The sequence below is a fragment of the Telopea speciosissima genome, chromosome 1 (genome assembly GCF_018873765.1).
Source record: "Telopea speciosissima isolate NSW1024214 ecotype Mountain lineage chromosome 1, Tspe_v1, whole genome shotgun sequence".
Lineage (NCBI taxonomy): Eukaryota > Viridiplantae > Streptophyta > Magnoliopsida > Proteales > Proteaceae > Telopea > Telopea speciosissima.
This window is the reverse complement of record NC_057916.1, coordinates 47,373,422-47,395,350: the sequence shown is the minus strand read 5'-3', so window position 1 is coordinate 47,395,350 and position 21,929 is coordinate 47,373,422. Positions and strand designations below refer to the sequence as shown.

The window sequence follows — 21,929 nt, the reverse complement described above, 5'->3', positions numbered from 1 at the left end:
CAAATGTATCATTTTTATGCTTGAGAAAGAAGGTCCAAGTGAATCTAGAGTAATCATCTACTATAACAAAAGTATATTTCTTATCTCCAAAACTTCTAGCTTGAATAGGTCCAAATACGTCAAGGTAGAGTAGTTCCAAAGGTCTAGAAGTAGCAACTGAGTTTATGACCTTGTGGGAAACCTTTGTAAGTTTGTTTCTTTGACATGCACCACAAGTGTGTTGCTTATCAAACTTTAACTTTGGTAGATTTCTCACCAAATTCTTTGAGGATAGGGATTTAACTTTGGTAGATTTCTCACCAAATTTGATATAAGGCATGCATCATGTGAGTTTACATTAAATATACAAGTATAAACGTTATTTCTTCTACATCCTTCAAGAATCACATTATCATAAGAATCTTTAATCACACATTTAGAGGCATTAAAATTCATAAAATTTGTATTGTTGCATAATTGACTTACATTAAGTAGATTATACTTTAGGTTATCAACTAAGCTAACATTAGAGATTACTGTACCGCTAAATTTGATTGAGCCATTTTCAATGATTATTCCTTTGTTGTTGTCTCCAAAAGATACCCATCCTCCTTTTTGCTTCTTGAGCTCGGAGAAAAGCTTTAGATTGGATGTCATATACCATTCCATGTTGCTCTTGTGCACCTACAAAACAATAATACTTAATAAAATTTTGGTCCCCATTATGTGTTGGGTCCGTCATTGTTAGTATCATACATTCCTCTTGGTCTCCAACCATTTGATTTCCATTTACCTTTTAGTTGTCATACCAATTTTTGTATGATTGTGGGTTCCAAGGTCTTTGGTTTTGGGGTACTCTGTAAGATCCTTGGTTCTTATATGATTTTTGCACATTTGGTGGAGTTCTAGATGGTCTTTGCATCTTTGGAGGACTTCTCCTATTTTGACCATTATAAGGTCTTCTAGGATAATAAAATGATTCGTTCATATGATAGCATTCCCAAATTGTATGTCCATTTTTATTACAGTTACTGCATACAATAATTTGAGGGGTATTTGGATTTAGAGTCTTCCTTTTGGGATTGGGATTCTTAGCTTGAGGGCTTTTCTTCTTGGAATAGCATTCCTTAAGAGAATGTCCCTTCTTTCTGCAACGATTACAGTATTTGTTCTTCTTCACTCTCTTACGTGCTATTTTACTTGAACTTGGCTCTTTGGTTTGATTTGAACTCTTGTTCACATCATAGCTTAGCCCTTTCTTGTTGAAAGTTACTTTAGATGAAGATCCAAGTAAAATGTCAAGGTTCTTTTTACCATTAGTAAAGGATTCTAAGGCTTTACACAATTTTTCTTTTTCTTCCTCCAAATCGTTAACTTGAGAAATTAAAGTCATGTTTTGGTCTTTGACGGAATTAATCTCTTTTAAGAAATTCTTTTTGGTGGTTGCCAATTCCATGCTACTTTGATATAGATCCTCAAATGCTTCTTCTAATTCTAAGTAATCTTTATCCTTATTAGATGGAGATGTAGGGGTTACCTCATTTTGGTTTTCCTCATCTTCAAGAGCCATAAGTGCAAGGCTAATTTGCTCTTCTTCTTGAGATTCTTCATCTTCCTCTTCTTCATTGCTTGAGTCAAATGAATGTTCGACTTTGTATGTCTTTTTGTATTTCTTCATTTTTGGGCAATCTCCCTTGTAGTGTCTTGGTTTTCTATACTCAAAGCAAACAATGTCTTTTGAAGAAGAATCAGTATTATCTTTGAAAACACTCTTACCTTTTTGGTCCTTAGAGAATCTCGTCTTATTGAATGAGGTTTTGCCCTTGTTCTTCAGGAACCTTGAAAACTACTTAGAGAGATATGCAATCTCGTCATCAAATAGTTCTTCTTCATCGTCACTAATTTTGTAGCATGATTTGAAAGCCACGACCTTCTTCTTGGATTCTTTTGGTTCATCTTCCTTGGTCTCTTGCTTGAGTTCCATTTCATGAGTTAAAGTGATCCCAATAGCTCATCTAGGCTCAACTTGTCGATATCTTTTGATTCTTTGATAGCCGTTGTTTTGGGTCTCCATTCTTTGGAAAGATATCTCAAGAGTTTTCTCACGTTTTCTCCATTTGTATAGATCTTACCCAAACCTTTCAAGTTGTTCACAATGTTAGTAAAATGAGTAAACATAACATAGATATCTTCATCATTTTTTATTTTGAATAATTCATATTCATTTACTAGCATATCTATTTTGGATTGTTTGACCTCCGAGGTACCTTCATAGATTACAACAAGTTTATCAAACATCTCTTTAGCTGTGTCACACATGCAAGTTCTATTGTATTCTTTCTCTCCCAAAGCACATTGAATATAGCTAATTACTACATAGTTAAGTTGGACTTTTACTTTTTCAGCGATTGTCCATTCTTCTTTGGGTTTGTCTATTATTTAGTCCATTTTCAATGACCTCCCAAGTATCAATATTATTAGCACACACAAAATTTTTGAAGTGATTTTTCCTATAGAAAATTCATTCTCCTTCAAAGAAAGGTGGTCTAATAATGTTGTATCCTTCAATATTTTGGTTGGCAGAGGATCCCATGGTCTTTTAACTTTTAATAAGAATAAAAATAATCAAGGCCTTGAGCTCCCACTCTAATATCAAATGTGAATTCACCTAGAGGGGGGTGGATAGGAGAACATAGTGGAAAGTAAAAACTTTTGTGAAAATAAAAATATAATAAATATAAGACAAATAAATTGCAAAGATAACACCAAGATTTATAGTGATTCGGTCAAAACTTGCCTCCATCCACTCCTCTCACCTTAGAGAGAATTACATTAAAAATAATCTTGAGAATGAGCAAGAGAACTCGTACAAATCTTGATTGAGAGCAAGAGGACTCACACAACCAACTACTCTTGATTTCGAGCAAGAGGACTCAAACTACTATTGATTCTGAGCAAGAGGACTCAAACTACCATTTAAAATAAAAGGTACTAAAGAAGGAGTTACCTCAACCTTAGTAGTGTATGCTACCTTTCAACTTAAAGCTTAATGCTAAGTGAATTGAAGGAGCTTGTGAGGGAATGTGCTTGATTGAATGCTTGAGGATGAATGCACACTTCAATACTTTGAATGATCAAGTAGCAATGTCTTTTAGTGCCTTTGATTAGCTGTAATTAATTATGTTTAGCTCAATTAAGCTTACCTATTTATAGGCAAAGGTGCTCAAAGCATCCATGAATCATTGCTAAATTCGGATACAAGTTAGACCTAATCCGGTATGCCGTTTCCCAATTCGGTATGCCGGATCACAGAAGATATCCATTGACCAATGGCCAAATTTTAACAGTCATAACATGATTTGGGATGCTGGATCATGATTCGGCATGCCGGATCATGATTCGGCACATTCCGTTTGGTCTCTGTGAGCAAATTCTTGAGATTGTATTTGTAGGCCAAATGGGATTCGGCATGCTGGTTCTGGATTCGATATGCTGGATCAGCTATTTTTGCTGAAAATGATTAAGTCCTTAGTTGCACAAGTCTGGGTAATTTCCTTTAGTTTAGTCCATGTGAGATATGTCTAATATAACCTCCTAAGGTCATACTATGTGTATGTAAGCGTGAGTGTGTGCATTACATTTGAATATGAACCTTAACTCATTTACAACTCAATATTATATTACAACAAGTTCTTAAAGTCTTGTATTCTATGAATTTGTTTGATGAAGTGTCACGAGTAGTGTTCTTCACTTTGATTGTCTTGAAAACCTTGACTTAGTGCATCAATCTTTTGAGTGCTCCCCCTCATTTGATACTCTACTCATGTGTAGTATTTCTATACAACTTGACACAAGTTAGTACAAAGAGTTTATTTGTTATCATCAAAACCATAATGGATGATGAGTGAGGACTTTACCTCAACACCAATAGGCCCAAACTACCCACCTGGTCTGCTTCGGACTAGAACCGAACATATGTCGACATACGTATCGATTCGAGGTCCCGACACTCAACATCTCATCCACATGTCTCATAAGAGATAAAGACACAATATAAAAAAGCCCTAACAAAAAAAAGTACAGAAATGCCCTCCAATAATCCCAAAGGACCCACCTGATCTTGTTCGGACCTGAATTGAATATATATCAAAATATATATACGATACGAAGGTCGTAACCCTCAACATCACATCCACACGTCTCATAAGATATAAGACACTTTTTAGAAAAGCCCAAACCTAAAAAGGTTCAAAAATACCCCCCCAATAACCCCAAATGACCCACCCGATCTAGTTCAGACCGGAACTGACATATGTTGAATTACGTATCAATTCGATGGTCTCGATCCTCCACTTCTCATCCAAACCTCTTATAAGAGATAAGGACACTTCATAGAAAATCCCTAACCCAAAAAAGTATAGAATTTCCCCCAAACAAGCCCAAACGACTCTCTTGGTCTGGTTCAGACTAGAACTGAACATATGGCAAACTACGTATCGATTTGAAGGTCTCGACCGTCCACACCTCTCATAAGAGATAAGGACACTTTATAGAAAAGCCCTAACCCCAAAAAGTACAGAAATGCCCCCCCAAAATGCCCAAATGACCCACCTGGTCTGGTTCGGACCGAAACTGAACTTATGTTGAAATACGAATAGATACGAAGGTCTCAACCCTCAACATCAGATCCATATGTCTCATAAGAGATAAGGACACTTTATAGAAAAGCCTTTATGTCACACCTCAAACCACCCCCTGGGAGGATTAGGTAGGTGACCCGAATTGCACGTCAGCAATCCGCCAAATCCCATGGATTTAAAAGAAATTACTCCACTCATAAACACATACATCCACCATAATACATAACGTAAACTTTGAGTGCTGCAGAAAGCTATATTTTCATTGAAACATTTAGAAAGAGTAGTAGAACAGGAAAAGAAAATATATACAGCACTAAGTTTGTTCTTTCCCTCTATCACTCCCAAAGCAACAGCAATACCTACCTCTACCATATACAACTCTTAAACAAAGGAATGTATACAGGGTAAGGTAACCCGAGCCCCAAAAAGAAAGCTATAAAATAAAATGGGGAAAAACTCCAACAAAAACAAAAGGAGTCCCCAAAGATAAAAAGAGTCAGCAGCAACACCCTTCATGGGTCATCCTTAGCCGTCATAGAAAACACTCACACCAAGGTATGACCTTCGTCCGGGCCCATACCAATACAATCATAACCACCATAGATCACCTCCGGGTGATAAGTCTCCCCACTACAGTAACATCCACCTGTAGGATCATCTAATAGAAAAACATATATAATAGAGTGTGAGCTCCACCGAGCCCGTGAATGAAATACATCACCATGCATGCACATGCAACCAAAACCATATGAATCCTACATGAGGTGCATTTCATTTTATTTATTAGCCACCTAGCATCACAACTAAGGCGGGTTAGTGCTACTACAATCCCCAATACATGCATCCCTGGTGCAGGCTTTTAACCCCTTCCTGTGATACACCCATTTAGTTGTTGAAGAGGACCATTCAGCTCCCGTATCACTCACCAAGGTCAGCCCGACTATCCCTCTGGGATTAACCTATGAGGCATCCATCCTTTTTCTCATATCACATTTCTTTTTTCTGTTATAGCCCATAATCACCTTTTCGGTGCAATAACATTTCTTTCTTTTCTTTTCTTTTCTTTTTTTTTCTCTTTCATATAGTCACTCATATAGGCATCCAACATCTTAACCCCTGTTGGCAAGGGTGCATAGCACGGGTGATGAAACTCTAGCCCAATGCATCTATATGGCATCGTATGAGTCGGGTGGTGTCAACTGCATCCCATTCTACGAGTTACCACAGGCCTCATTTGTCAAGCTTGCCCCTGACTAATTGGAAATTTTGATTGAAGGACAGAAACCCCTGACATGGCATCCAAGCACACTCTGGAATATCACTCCAGTGGTTGAATTTAATGGAGAACTCCCGAGGATGTCCTCCTACATACCTGTCAGAAGATGGATAGCAGATCCATGCAGTTGCACTGCCCACAGCATTATGTGCTGCTTGGACTCCAGGTACTCTCTCTCCTCTCCATGAATGTGGGTCCCACAACTAAAAATAGGTGCAAAAGGCCTTGAGTGGCATGTGGGTGCAAAGCCCTAACCCTGGGTCAAACCCCTATGCAAGCCCACAGAGAAACAGCCTTGCTGTAATCTCTGGTAATCTCTGGGCGATGCAGACATCACCCAGAGACATTGCCCAGAGTGGAAAAATGCAATATTTTAATATTTTGATGTGTGGGGACCACCCATATTGGACATGGGCACCCTCCATAGGTTGAAGGGAGTCTGAGGAACCACCTCATACCCTTGGACCCCTATGGACCCCATCTGAGTACCCTGAATGGCGGAGAATCAGGTTAAAAACACATTTTCAAAAGAGGTTTAGGCAGGCAAATAGGCCTCAGTATGAGGCTGGCCTATAAATAGGGGTGCCTTAGCCTCATTTGAGAGCTCTTGGCACTATTGAAATCGTGGAGAGAAGGAGAAGAAAGAAAAGAGAGAAAAGAGAAGGAGAAGAAGGAGGAGGTCTCACCTTGGCTCAAATCTGCTACCAGACCTGCTACAAGGTATAAACCATACCAACACTAGCTGCTATACTGCTATTCTCTGTTCATCTCCATGAATCTCTGATGTTTGGTAGCATTGCTGGCCATTGGCAACCCAGAACAGCTGGGGGCTGCCATGGACCATCTCAGATCCAACATGCAAACACGGTGCATTAAGGATTTGAGCATTTTATGACATTTTTCATGGCTATTCTTCACCTGAGACCGAAACCCAGCTGGTGCCAGACTGCACTGCACTATTACACCAAGAACAGGCAGTCTGGGGCTCAGATCTGTGTGCCCTGGCTGCATGCAGCTTAGCCCTGGGTTGTAACAACCTTAGATCACTGTATTATATGTGAATCAAGCCTTGCATGCAGCCAAATCCTTAGTTTGCAGCTGAGACTATACTGAGTTACTATTTACTGGGCTGTCTGGGCAGCTCCTGGCAGCCAAGTGGTGGGCCCAGGTAAAAATCCATGGTGTCCAGTTTGACCAAGGCCAGGCTAGATAGAGTCTTCTATAACCTTGATTGGCTTTCCACGTTCCAGGTGTCCAGGGTCCAACACTTGAACAAGGCCTGCTCGGACCATTCGCCGGTGTGCTTGGGTTTCTCTATGTCACAGGTTCAGTTTTATGCCCCTTTTAGATTCTAGCAGATGTGGTCGCTTCACCCAACTTTCAGAGATTTCGTGGCGGACTGTTGGAGATCAACTTTTGTGGGTAACCCCCTCATGGTGTTATTTTTGAAGTTGAAATGTTTGAGAGGCCGTCTCAAAGTGTGGAATAAGGGGTGTTTTGGGAATATACACCAAAATGTGCGGAATGCGGAGGATGAGGTGTCTAGAGCTGAAGTGGCTTACGAGTCTGATCCTACTGAGCAGGCGTTGGGTAAACTTCATGGCACTCGCAATCGTTTAAATTTGGTTCTGTTGCAAGAAGAGATTTTTTGGAAAGAGAAATCCAGAGTTAGATGGCTAAAGGAGGGGGAAAGAAACACCAAGTTTTTTCATGCGGTAGTCAATGTGAAGCGAAAATGGGGTGGCATTGGCAAAATAAAAAATGGGCAAGGGGAGTGGATTCTTGACAAAGAGGGGGTGCAAGTGGAAGCAATCAGGTACATTTATGATATTTTCTCCTCAAGCTAGACCACGACTTGTGTAGAGCTGTTGTCTGCCATCCCTGCTATTATTTCTGCAGAGGAGAATGTTATGCTTGCAGCTGCGCCGCTGTTCGATGAAGTGAAGGAGGCTATTTTTGCTCTTTCCAAGGACAGTGTACCTGGTCCAGATGGGTTTCTGGGGCATTTTTTTACGACCTATTGAGACATTGTTGGTGTAGATGTATGGGCGGCGGTGAAGGGTTTTTTTGAGGGTGGGTGTTTCCCTAAAAGCTTCACGTCCTCACACCTCACCCTCATTCCAAAGAAGGAGGTTCCAGAGACTATGTCGGACTTCAGACCGATAAGCCTATGTAATTTCTCTTATAAAATTATTGCCAAGGTGATTGCAACCAAGTTGACGGTTCTGCTGCCAAGGGTTATCTCTGAGGAGCAAGGGGCGTTTGTGAAGGGGCGGTGTATCCACAACAATATTGCTCTAGTGCAAGAAGTGGCCCAGGAAATTAATAGAAGAGCCAGGGGTGGGAATGTAATTATGAAGTTGGACATGGCTAAGGCCTATGACTGGTTGGAGTGGGGATTTCTTGTGGAGGTTCTAAGCAAATTTGGCTTCTCCGCGGAGTGGATTCGACTCATAGAGAAGACCCTTCGGAATTGCTGGTTCTCCATTTTATTTGACACAGGGCCGGCTGGTTATTTTAAGCCCACACGGGGGCTGAGGCAGGGAGATCCCCTCTCCCCCCTGTTGTTCATTCTGGCAGAAGAAGTGCTTAGTAGGGGCCTTACAAAGCTTTTTACGAAGGGCCGAGCAGGCTTCTTCTACCTCCCCAGGGGGTGCCTAGGTATTACTCACAACCTCTTTGCGGATGATACAATTATTTTTTCTAACGGCTGCAGGTCGTCTATCCAAAACATTATGGGGTGCATTTCGAAGTATGAAGCTTATTCAGGGCAGCTTGTGAATCGCCACAAGAGCTGCTTTGTGGTGGGCGACAAGGCGCCCAGTTGGATGGTCAGAAGGGTGAAGGACATCACGGGGTTTGAAAGGAAGGTGCTGCCTCTAACCTACTTGGGGGTGCCCCTGTACACAGGGAGACTCAAGGTTTCTTATTTTGAAGACATTTTGGCAAAGGTCAAAAAGAAGATCGCAGGGTAGAAAGGCAAGCTGTTGTCGGCAGGTGGTAGAGTGATCCTCCTAAAGCATGTGTTATCTTCAATTCCTATTCATATCCTAGCCTGTCTAGATATTCCTCGCACCATCATGCAACGCTTTAACTCCATGTGTGCGAATTTTTTATGGGGTGATTCGGAGTTTGGCACTAAACGACATTGGGTGAGTTGGCAGAAAGTGTGCAGACCATTAAAGGAGGGGGCTTTGGGGGTTCGGCCTCTAAGTGAATTAAATGTGGCAATGCGGCTTAAGGGCCTTTGGCAAGTGGTGTCTGAAACCACTTTGTGGAGCAGGTTTTTCAAGGCGAAGTTCCTAAAAGGTGCTCACATAACATTAGCGCACCTTCCGGCCCATGGCCCTAAGTCCTGGAAGGCGTCCCTGGCTTTAAGGGATTTTTTGGTTGGCAATTCAGTATGATTGTTGGGCCATGGGAGGGTGTTGTTCTGGCTTGATAATTGGAGTGGGGAGGGCCCTCTGATTGACTATGTGGATGGCGCACTGCATGTCAATACTGATCTGTGTGTCAAGGATGCTCTAGGAGAGGATGGAAGTTGGGATGTGGCTATGGTGGATAGAATTGATAGTGCTGTGATCCACGACAGAGTAACCAAGGGCGTGTTTCGGCTGTCTCAAAGAGAGGATAAGTTAGTGTGGTCTTCAGCGAAAGATGGGTGCTTCTCGCTTAAGTCGGCGTGGCATACGATTTGTAGGACACACCCATTAGTTCCTTATGCGAGATGGATTTGGAATGGGTCTGTCCCTTCCAAGATCAGGTTTTTTTCTTGGCAGGTGCTATGTGGAAGCATTGCAACGGATGACGCGGTTATGCATTTGGGCATCCCCCTGGCATCTAAATGCCTCTGTTGCCAGTACCCAAAGCAGGAAACAACAACACATGTCCTTGTCTGTGGGATCGTGGTGGTGAAGGTATGGTCTTTTTTTGTGAAGTTGTTTGACGTGCAGGTGATCCACACTCAAGAAATCAGGTCAAGGGTGAGCTTTTGGCACTCCAAGGGCTCGTTTCGAAATGTGTTCAGTTACTTGGTTGGAGTTGTCCCATCATTTATTATTTGGGAGCTATGGAGGGAAAGGAATAATAGGAGGCATGGGAACAGAGGTCGATCAGCTAATATGATCATCGCTAGGGTCATGCAATGGATTCGGGAAATTCCCCTGCCCACCCTCCCTATGGCAGTGGTCAATTTGAGGGAGGAACTGGCGCTCCAAGTCCTAAAACTCAACCCCCCAGTGCTCAGGCAAAAGCTGCCACAACCTGTGTACTGGTCTCCACCCCCATATGGCATGAAGTTGAATGTTGATGGCGCCAGTAAGGTCAACCCGGGGCTGAGTGGTGGAGGTGGAATCATTCCCAATCAAGGGGGGAACCTGGTCATGGCATTCTCCAATTTTTATGGTCATTGCTCCAACACTGAGGCGAAAATGAGGGTGTTGTTAGATGGGTTGAGATTATGTGACAGCATGGGGCTGGTAGGATGCCAAGTCAGCTCAGATTCCAAATCCATTGTGTAGTTTATTGCTTTACGAACTTGTAAGGTGTGGAAGTGTTGGTACTGGCTTGATGAGGTGCTTCGTCTGGTGGAGGCTTTGGGTGTGAGTGTAGTCTCTAGTTTAGAGAAAGCAATCATGTGGCAGATTACCTTGCGAACAGGGCTTGTGAAACTCTTAGGAACTATGTTTTTCGGACACAAGGGGACCTCCCTCATAGCCTCGCTTGCATTGTAAGAGAGGATAAGGCAGGTCTTCCTGTGTTTCGGTTTTAGGCTGCTTGGTTTTATTCCTTTCTTTTCTGATGTATGGGAAGGGGTTCCTGAGGTTGGAGTGCTCAAGAGAGTTCTTGAATTGTAACTTTGGGTCTGGGGTAAGGCGGATTAAGTCCCCCCCGTGTTTCTCCTTCTAGTGGTTTTCTAATAAAATCTTAGAGGCCACCCCAGGTCCCAGAGAATATTCGGGGTAAAAAAAAAAAACTACACCCCAGGGGGTCCATGATGACCTGACATGCATGGGGGGATGATCCAAGCACAACCCATGGTAAAAAACCTAGGAATCTCAGCCTGTTCACGTTCTAAACAGGCTCTAGGCGATGCATCCAACGCCCAAAGACATCGCCTAGAGAATGAAAAGTGATAGAATTGCTGATCTACTATGGGGATTTTCATCCAAGGGCCATAAGATAGTGTAGGGAGGTGTAAAATGACCAAAATACCCCTCCCCACATCTTACCATAGTGATGGACACCTTTGGGTACCCAGGTGGGCCCCACAGGGCTTGGAAACCCTGTCTGTGTTGGTCCTACAACACTGTTAAGTTGGGGACAGTGTTATGAGACTGTGATGACCTACAATCATGTACTATAGTGGTAAATGACCATTCTACCCCTGAGCCACAATCTCTGGATGATGCACCGGGACATAGGCCTAAGGCCTAGTGCATGGCCCAGAGAATTCCAAGTGATGACCAATTGAACATCGAGTCAACCCAATGAGCTTAGATCAACCCTAGGACATCCAAAAGTAGTTTGGAATACTAAATGACGTATTTCTGATTTATACTTAGGGTTTGATCCCGCGCTCGAGGCCTACAGCCAGACTGCAGCCTGAACTGAAACTACAACTGAATTCATAGAACCAGACCCAGGTGAGTGAAATATTATCGTGTATGTACGTGTAACAATATTATTATGCTAGCAATTAAATTCTTTAATTATAATGCTGTGTTACTTAATCAAATACAATTTTCATAATTATTACACATCTTGTGACTGTTGATCAACCCTGCTTGAATATACCCTAATGAATGTGATTGTTAGACTAGATGCTGTAGCCGGCTTGGAAATGAGGCCTGTGGTAGCTCGCAGTATGGGATACGGTTGACACCGCCTGACTCATACGATGCCATATAGACATGGGGTTAGAGATTCATCACCCGTGCTACGCACCCTTGCCAACAGGGGTTAAGGTGTTGGATGACTGTGAGGACTACCGTAAAACCTTGAGCGTTTACGCTGGGAAGCCTCAGCTCAGCTGGGATGCCCCAAGGCAAATATGCCGGGAAGCCTCGAGCTACATGCTTGGGAAGCATCAATTGGTGAATTGATGAGCACATTTATGTGTGAAATCTTAGGGCATAAAGCATGCATTTTACCACACTGGACAGAGTTACTCGGTGCTTTCTTGTGCTTTTAAGGTTTTTGGACTATTTATTGCTATTTCAGACAATTGGGGACTATATCTCCAAATTTACACGTAAAGCTGCCCAATAATTTTATATGGTTGTGTTCAAAGTTAAATTTTGAGCAAGATGGACGTGATGAAATTCAGTTACGCATCCGTTTAGGCCTCCATGTAGTTGATTATTCTTTTCAGGCTATGAAAGAATAATGGGCCAGAAAGGAGCTGAAATACAAGCCCGAGCCCAGAATCAAGATGGATTGACTTCTCCAGTGATTAAAGTGAGCCAATTAAAGCTGAACTAGCATGATACAAGTTGCCAAGCATGACCAAGTGGGCTCCTCTCTCATTGAGCTTTACTTTCAAGAAGATCCTACATCCCAAATTATGATTGGATATTATTTTGGAGATTTGCTATTAGTAGAGAGTGTGGTGATGTGGCTTCCTAGTCCAACGATTCTTGGCTTCAAGAGACAGGAGATTCCTCTCCTATTTTATCTCTCCTCTCCTACTTTATCTCTCCTTATTTTCTTTTTTTTTTTCTTTTCTTTCTCCCCTTCCTAATTCTTCTCTCCCTCTTTATTTCATCTCTCCAAACCAAAACCATTCCCCCACGTATCAGCCCTTTTTTTTAAACAAAAAAAAAAAAAGAAAAGAAAAGATTACTTTCCTAAAATCTCTCCCCCCTCCCACGTTATCTCTCTCCCTCTTTTTAATTAGATTTTCCCATTTTTTTTCTCGCTCTCTCTCTCTTTTCTTATCTTTTATCTTATTTTTTTTATTTCTCTCACCTTATCACCCTCCACGTTTTTTTTAGAGCAACCAAGTCTCCACGGTTTTTGAAGGACATCATGGGGTTTAATTTATTTTTTTTTAAGTGGAGTCCTAGTCACCACACTCTCTCTCCTCCAACTTTTCAAGGGCACTTTTGGAATTCTACTTTTGATAAGATTTCTTTTGGAGAAGATTCCCTCATCCATAAAAGGTTGAAAAGTCAAAGATGCCTTGATCTCATTGCTTGGAGAAGACACCTACAAAGATAAGGAAGCATAAGTTTAGAATTACAAAGTTACTTTTTGAAAAATAGAAGGTTTATGTAGCTAGGATTTTTATCTCTCTTAGTTTCTATTTTTTTTTCTTTTTTCTTGGAGTTCAAGCTTTATGTAAAGGGAAAGGGAGATAGGGAATATATTTTTTTCTCTTATTTTTGGAGATTCTCTCCTCTCTACACTAGTCTCCACGATTTTTAGAAGGGGGACTCTCTCCCAAAAACGTGGAAACCCCCTCTCTTCTCTCTTCTCCTCTCTTCTCCTCTCTTCTCCTCTCTTCCCCCTATAAATACCCCTACCCTCTCCTTTGTAATATGGTTAAAATTATTAGTGAAATTTTCTCTTCTTCTCTTTCTAATTTGTGATTTTTGGCTTTCTAGTTCTTAGTTTTGATTTCATAAGATTAGTCTAATGGTTGTAATAGGTTTAATTCATGCTTTAATTTTATGTCTTCAATATGGTTGTAATAATTCTAGTTTAAAGCTTTCTACTCTAAGTTCCTAAGTTGATGACAAGACTTGGAGATTTGGAAGAGGAAGTCATGGTGGGATCATTCAAGTGTTCAAGCGTCTTCAACTACATTCATGCAAAGCCTAATTAGTTCATGCAATTCAACTTTGGTAGAAGGGAGTATCAATTTGTTACTTTTATTTTTGTGTTCTTCTTCATTCTCCATTATTTTATTTTCATTCTCATTCTCTATCTCTACCTAGTTCAATCATGCTTTTAGGGTTTTTTTTTATTTTTTTTTTCCTATTATCATTATGCATCATGGTAGGATTTCAATTTAATTATTATTATTTTTTTGTTATTTAAATTTCAGATTTGGTAGGTTGTTTCAAGTGTGAGAAGCAATTTTCAATCCGGTTCAAGCCCCTCTCTTGGTCTCATTCTCCCTCTCTAATCTCCTTCTTTTGTTTTTTTTTATATGGTTGTGGTGTGTGGCTGCATCTTTATTCCTTCCAATTCGCGTTAGTTTGATAGGTTAGATGCTTATGTGTTAGGACGTCAATTCAATCCCTTAGATGCGTAAATTTGTTAGATGCATGTGAGTTAGGACGTGTTAGTTTAATCATCATTAGTTTAATTTAGTACTTTAATTAATTTGGTTCACTTTGTATTGCTTTAAAGTTAGTGAAATAGAGTGGTGTACATCTCCTTGTGTTCGACCTGTAGCTACGATTGACCCGTACGCTTGCGGTATTATTTTAACTCAAACAAGTTTTTGGTGCCGTTGCCGGGGAGATTATTGTCCACTTTATTTTTCTGATTTTTAAGTAATTCGGAGTGCTTAGTTTATTTTCTTTCCTTTAAAAAAAAAAAATTCAGTTTTTTGAAAACTTCATCTTGTTTCTCTTCTGTTTCAAAGACTGTGCGCCCAATCTAAAGTCCTTCTTATGCTCAAACCCAGCCTCTTTTGGTGTCCCTCGTAGGATTAAGTTACCTATGACGTTGCATCTTGACTTGGTTGGGTGGATTGACATATGACTTATCTTTGGAGGTGACCAACTTTGATAATAGGAAAGCGACATAGTGAGTGCCTTGGAAACAGAAACATATAATAGACCTCCACTCTACATCAGAATCCACTTGGAGTCGCCCGTAGGTGGCTATAGAAGACTATACGGGCTCTCTTGCTGTCAACCTATATGGCAACCTTCCAGCTTTAGAACTATTGTTTCTATTCTTGAGGGACAGATGCACCATCTTCCTTGGGCTCCCTCTTGTTTTTAGTACTTTTTTCCTAAGTCTTTTATTTTTCTTTAATTTTTCTACAGGAGACTTCATATCTGTTTAGGTGGCTCAATTGTGGACTCATGATTCATCTAATCGTCTTGTTAGAAGACCACCTTCTCCACCACCTTTGACCATGGATGACCAACAACCTAAGACTCTTAAGGATAGGTTTTACCCTACCAGGGCTGTACAACCCTCATGCATTAGTCTGCCTGTTGTTACAGGGAACAACTATGAACTCAAGACCAACTTCATTAGCATTTCCATGGGATGGCTAATGAGGATGCCTATCTTTTCCTTAGAGAATTTGAGGAGGTCTGTGTTCTAATCAAGGTTCAAAATTTAACTGATGATGCAGTGAGGCTTCAGTTGATAAACTTTGCCCTAAAGGACCAGGCCAAGAAGTGGCTCTATGGACTGCCAACTAATTCCATTTCTACATGGGATGAGTTCACTATTTTCTTCTTGAGAAAATTTTTCCCTCTTCACAAGACCAATAAACTCAAGAGTGACATACTCCAACTCAGGCAAAAACCACATGAGTCCTTCTCTAAGTTCATGGAGAGATTCAAGGACCTCCTTTTAGAATGCCTTCACCATGGTATTGATTTGTGGTAGCTTTGTCAAATTATTTATGAGGGTATAGACTTTCAGACCAAGCAACTTTTAGAATCTATGTGCCCTGCAGGCTTTATCTCTTTTTCTGATGAGAATGATGCTTGGACGTTCTTGACCAACTTGGCTGAAAAGACTAGGGAGTGAGAATCTTCCCAAGAGGCTAAAAGGACACTAAAGGGTATCTTATTGAAGGTGTTCTAGCCAAAGAGGCCAAACTTGACAGCCTCATCAAAAGGTTGGAGTCCCTAATGCCTAAAGAGCCTATGCCAGTTAACTAGGTCAACCAGGTGTCAATATGCAGTTGGTGCCATACCCCTGGACATCTTATAGAGGAATGCCCCAACACCTTTGTGGGTAATTCTAACACCGAGAATGTAAGTGCCCTTTACCAAAACAATCCATATAGCAACACTTACAATCCAGGATGGAGAAATCTCCCCGATTTCTCCTGGAATCAAGGAAATCAAGCAGGCCAATCCAACTTTCACAATCAAGGCCAGCTTGGTCTCCAAAGGCCCAACTTTGCACCACAGAGCCAAGGTATGTCTACTCACCCCTTCCTCCCTCGTCCTCATCTAGGACTTTCTATTAATTCTGCTAGACCACCACTCCTTGCTCCTTATCAGCCACCCCCAGGGTTTATCAATACAAGAGAGGCAATAAGAATGAGTGAGATGGAAAACAAGATAGCCCTTCTCATGACAGATCAAAATAATATAGAGAAGCAACTCACCCAGCTTATCACAATCATGCATGAGAGGAAAATAGGAAAGTTATCTAGCCAACTTGAGCCAAATCCTAGGCATCAGGTTCGTATTCAGCAAGGTACCCAAGCTCCTCCAATCCATGTTGCAGAATAAGGCCAACAGCATCAAGGGCCCTCCAATCAGGTAAATGCAATATATGCTTTGCGGAATGGCCATGAGTATCAATAGGTTAGTACACCTCCATCTCTACCATCTTAGTTGATTCTCCCCCTTCTGATGAGGCCACTGAAGTGCTTACTATTCCTGGTTCGTCTGATGAACCTGAAGAGATTCTAGATGATTTGGTTGAGAAAACCAAAGATGATTCTATTGAGAAAGTGAAAAGGACCACCCCTGAGAGAGTTCATACCCCACCTGCCCCTTCCCCAAATAGGTTGGTTAGCAAGAAGTCTCCTTCTGTGGAGAAAATATTGGATGTTTTTAAATAGGTTCAGGTGAATATTTCTTTACTGGATACCATAGCCCAGGTCCCCACTTATGCTAAAGTCCTCAAAGACTTATGCACCTAAAAACGGACTACCAATGTACCCAAAAAGGCATTCTTGGCTGCTAATATTAGTTCTCTTATCACACAGTCGGTAGCAGCCAAACATAAGGACCCTGGAAGCCCCACCATCTCTTGCACTATAGGCAACACCACTATTGATCATGCCTTATTGGACCTTGGTGCAAGTGTGAACCTATTGCCTTATTATGTCTACCAACAATTGGGATTGGAAGAACTAAAACCGACTAGAATTACTCTCCAACTTGCAGATAGGTCGGTTAAAGTTCCTAAGGGGATGATTGAGGATGTTCTGCTAAAGGTTGGGGAATTTATCTTTCCTATGGATTTTATTGTCTTAGATACCCAACCTACTACCAATTTTAAGGACCAAATCCCAATTATTTTGGGTAAACCTTTCCTTGCTACCAGTAATGCTTTAATCAATTGCAGGAATGGTCGTATGAAACTCTCTTTTGGCAATACTTCTGTGGACTTTAATGTGTTTAGGTTGGGCAAACAGCCTGATTTTGTTGAAGAGGTACATATGCTTTAGGAATTCCCAGATGATGAGACTTTCTTTTTTTATTTTGATTCGGGATTTCAGGGCTATACGGAGGAATTGGAAGGTGTTGATGATACCACCTTATCTGAGGTTTAGAGCATCTAACCACCATTGGAGTCCCTTGGACCCCTATCCACCTCCATTCCTAAACCCTCCATTATCGATTCCCCCATGATTGACCCAGATGTTGATTGGTCCAAACCTCTTAAGTTTGATGATTTTATTGAGGAGGGCAATGTTAGTCATGATGCTCCCCAAGCATATTATCGTGATCCTGATTTGGAAAATTAAGTTATGCAAAGGGCGGATAGTTTTATTGCTAGGATTGATTTGAGTAAACCTCCCATTTTTTATGATTATCTTGATGAGATTACTGATATTCATGATCCTTTTGATGCTTACTGCGATCCATTCCTGGTTGGTTTTTGCGATAATGACATGTATTTTGTATTATCCTTGGGAGAGAATGGACGAATTTATGGCCTGAGTTTTAATGCTTTCCATTGTCTCATGTGGACAGATTTTGCTGTTGGGTATTATTCATGTATGCTTAGCTTCCATCTTATGTCTCGCTTTACTAAAATTCATGGTCAAGTATTTTCTGGTTTTGAAGCTCTTTCTACATTTACCGGCCATGGATTGAGGTTTCTGTTGCTGCCCCTAGTACTTCTTGTAGAGGTCATGACTCTTCATGATCCTCTTTATTGATTATATTTGGTAAGCCCCCTCATCTCAGGCCTTGTCCTTATTCTTTCTTTTCTGCATGCATTGAGGACATTGCATGAATTAAGTGTGAGGGGTGTGTTGGACTTTATTTGTGAATTTTGATTGTGACGATAATTTGGTTATGTGCATAAGTCTCTTTGATTGCAAAGCGAGAGCAAGAGGGAATTAAGTGCCCTAGCGTGCAAAATAATAAAGAAATCCCTTTTCAAAGACGGTAGTTGGTTTGTATTCGGTGAAAGGGATTGAGTTGGAAAATATGAGCATTATTTCATTTGATGGCTAGATTCCTCTATGTGTTTTATGGACCCTTTGATCTTTTGGCTAGTAGTTGAGACCAATTTGTTTGTGGCAATGCAAGGCATGAAAGTGAAAGTGAATGAAAAAGAAAAAAAAAAAGAAACAAGAAAGAAAAGTGGAATTCCTTGGGACTAGACAGGGCACTGTTGCCTCATGAAGCAGGGTGATTTGTTCGAAATTCCTTGGAATAAAGCTCAAAAAAAACTCTAGCATCAATGTCTCAAAGTCTTTATAGATACATGCAAAAAACGAAGCTACCAAGTATTTGGATGTTTGGTGTATGCTCCACCATGTCATTCAGAGAACAATAGTGGAGTAGAAATAGAGTTTGTTGTTGAGAAAGAAAAAAGCTTTTGCCTTAATGCCTGAAAAGAAAGCATGGTAAAAAATACTCAATGCCTAAGTCTTTGGTTCCATCGATGCTATGAGTGGTTTGCCTGAAGGTGAGTAGTGTTTAGAAAATATGACGAGATCCCTTGATCTTGATGCATGCTTGTTACTTGAATTGATGTGGGGTGATAAAATTCAAGTGTGGGGGAATCTTTGGCTCCTTGATCTTGAGTTGAGCACTTTTAGAGCTTGTGTGCACTATCTTACTTATGCCATAATTAAAACTTGCAGAGTTTTTTCTTATTGAGTTTTGGGTGTATATTCACTGCAAACACCCACGAGACAAAACTCGTCCACTAGGGGCAACCTAGGGGTTAAAAGGCTTATTGCACATGCTAAGTGCAACCGTGATTCCTACGAAAGTGAGTTAGTATTTTTTGCATTCAAGGTTAGTTTTTCTTTTTGTTTACTTGAGGACAAGTAATGTTTAAGTGTGGGGGAATCTGATGACCGCATTTATGTGTGAAATCTTAGGGCAAAAAGCATACATTTTACCATACTGGACAGAGTTACTCGGTGCTTTCTTGTGCTTTTCAGGTTTTTGGGCTATTTATTGCTATTCTGGACTATCGGGGGCTATATCTCCAAATTTACACGTAAAGCTGCCCAATATTTTTGCATGGCTATGTTCAGAGCTAAATTTTGAGCAAGATGGGCGTGATGGAATTCAGTTACGCATCTGTTTAGGCCTCCATGCAGTTGATTATTCTTTTCAGGTTAAGAAAGAATAATGGGCCAGAAAGGAGCTGAAATACAAGCCCGAGCCCAGAACCAAGATGGATTGACTTCTCCAATGATTAAAGTGAGCCAATTAAAGCTGAACTAGCATGATACAAGTTGCCAAGCATGACCAAGTGGGCTCCTCTCTCATTGAGCTTTACTTTCAAGAAGATCCTACTTCCCGAATTATGATTGGATATTATTTTGGAGATTTGCTATTGGTAGAGAGTGTGGTGATGTGGCTTCCTAGTCCAACGATTCTTGGCTTCAAGAGATAGGAGATTCCTCTCCTATTTTGTCTCTCCTCTTCTACTTTATCTCTCCTTATTTTCTTTTTCTTTTTTCTTTTCTTTCTCCCCTTCCTAATTCTTCTCTCCCTCTTTATTTCATCTCTCCAAACCAAAACCATTCCCCCACGTTTCATCCCTTTATTTTTAAACAAAAAAAAAAAAAAAAAAAACAAAAGAAAAGATTACTTTCCTAAAATCTCTCCCCCCCTTCCATGTTATCTCTCTCTCCCGCTTTTTAATTAGATTTTTTCATTTTTTTTTCTCTCTCTCTCTCTTTTCTTATCTTTTATCTTATTTTTTTTATTTCTCTCACCTAATCACCCTCCACATTTTTTTTAGAGCAACCAAGTCTCCACGGTTTTTTAAGGACATCATGGGGTTTAATTTAATTTTTTTTAAGTGGAGTCCTAGTCACCACACTCTCTCTCCTCCAACTTTTCAAGGGTACTTTTGAAATTCTACTTTTGATAATATTTCTTTTGGAGAAGATTTCATCATCCATGGAAGGTTGAAAAGTCAAAGATGCCTTGATCTCATTGCTTGGAGAAGACACCTACAAAGATAAGGAAGCACAAGTTTAGAATTACAAAGTTACTTTTGGAAAAGGGTAAATTACTGATTACCCCCTAGTTTTCAATCGAAACTCGGATCACCCCCTGGTTTTTAAAAAACTCAAATGTCCCCCTCTTCACTAACGGTGTTAACTAAAATCTATCTAATAAATGAAATTATGTACCCTTCTTTTAAATCTATTAAAAGAGGGAACTTAAGACTGATTTTACCTTTGGAGGGAGCATTCTCTGCTGCTAGGGCTTTTCCAAGTGCAAGAACTCATTCATCTACGCCATTCTCAGCTGCTCTGCTATGGTGAGTCCTACTCAGTCTTCCTTCTTCTCCTCTTCTTCTCCTCTTCTTCTCTCTATTATGCATCAGATTTGAATAGAGTTATAGCACCAATAATGTGTGCGTTTGTTTCTAAGAAAACCTAGTGCTGATTTGAACTAAGAAAATCTCAATTTTTAGGTCTGTCTTGCATTTGGCATTATTAGAAGTCAATGGCACCCTTGTGCATTCCAACATCCTTAATTAACAAAAGCTGAAAGCTGGATTAAACTTTGAAGATAAGCTGGATTAAACTTTGTATTTTAGATTGTTTCAAAAGATAAATTTCTATAATCTTGCCAGTAGGTGATCTTTTGGACAAAGAAAAGAAATCCCACCTCATATTGAGTCAATTTTTAGGTATGTCTTGATATGTTATTTAACAACTCTTTCTTGTGTCCTGTATGCAATTTATTCCCTATTTACATTACTTGATATTTCCTTTGCAGATAAACAATGTCATACACAAGTGTGAATGACAGCTACAGCGATGATGATTTGCACTACTTGAATAGGACTTGTAACTGTAACAAAAGAGCAGCTGTGAGAATATCAGAGTCTCACCATAATAAGCACAAACTCTACTATTGCTATCAAGATGCACCATCAGCAGGATGTCGATACTTCTCATGGTGTAAACCTGTGGGTGCTCCAGGAGGGGTGTCTCTGATCAGAGATAATTCGCAGACAATAGTAGCTGAACATAGTACAGGATTGCAGCAAATGAATGAAGAGATCCGAAGTTTGAGGAATATTATGATTAACAAGATGGAGAAGTCAGATGCAAGAGTAGACCTGTTGGGTTATTTTCTAGTAGCTTTGTTTGTTTTGGTTGTAATAGCGTTGATTGTAAGAAAATAACATTTAGGTTCCTATTGTGTACTTGAGTTGGTTGTTCTAACAGTAACAGTGTTGAGTTGATTGTAAAAAAATGACATTTGGGTTCCTGTTTTGTACTTAGGGTGGTTGTTATGGTAGTAGCAATGTTATTTTGTAAGAAAATGTGCTTGTTCATTATAAGAATATGATATTTGGGATTTTGTGAACTAGAACCTCTTAATTGATATTTGGGACTTTCAAAGTTTAAAAAGACTGAAGGGGAGACTTACTTACCATCACTCATGGCTAGCACCTTTGTGCAGTCCATTACAGTTGGTATTCTGTGGGCTACTGCAATAACAGTGCAATCTACAAATTCAGTCCTTATGGTTTTCTGCAGTATTGCATCTGTTGCATTATCTATTGATGCAGTAACTTCAAATAGGTGTGTATACATAGACCTTCCCATACGTCGTCCATAATTTGACAGACTTGTACCACCATTACAAAAA

At 40.4% G+C, this 21,929-nt stretch overlaps 1 long non-coding RNA gene across 1 annotated transcript; it reads right to left on the bottom strand.

The window, feature by feature from the left end:
• Positions 1-221: 221 nt before the first annotated feature.
• Positions 222-21,858, bottom strand: LOC122658367. Its single transcript, XR_006332432.1, has 4 exons — positions 21,708-21,858; positions 20,135-20,137; positions 14,690-14,696; positions 222-232 (listed from the first exon to the last, which is right to left on the bottom strand). It is a non-coding gene; the product is annotated as an uncharacterized LOC122658367 (long non-coding RNA).
• Between the last annotated feature and the right edge of the window lie 71 nt (positions 21,859-21,929).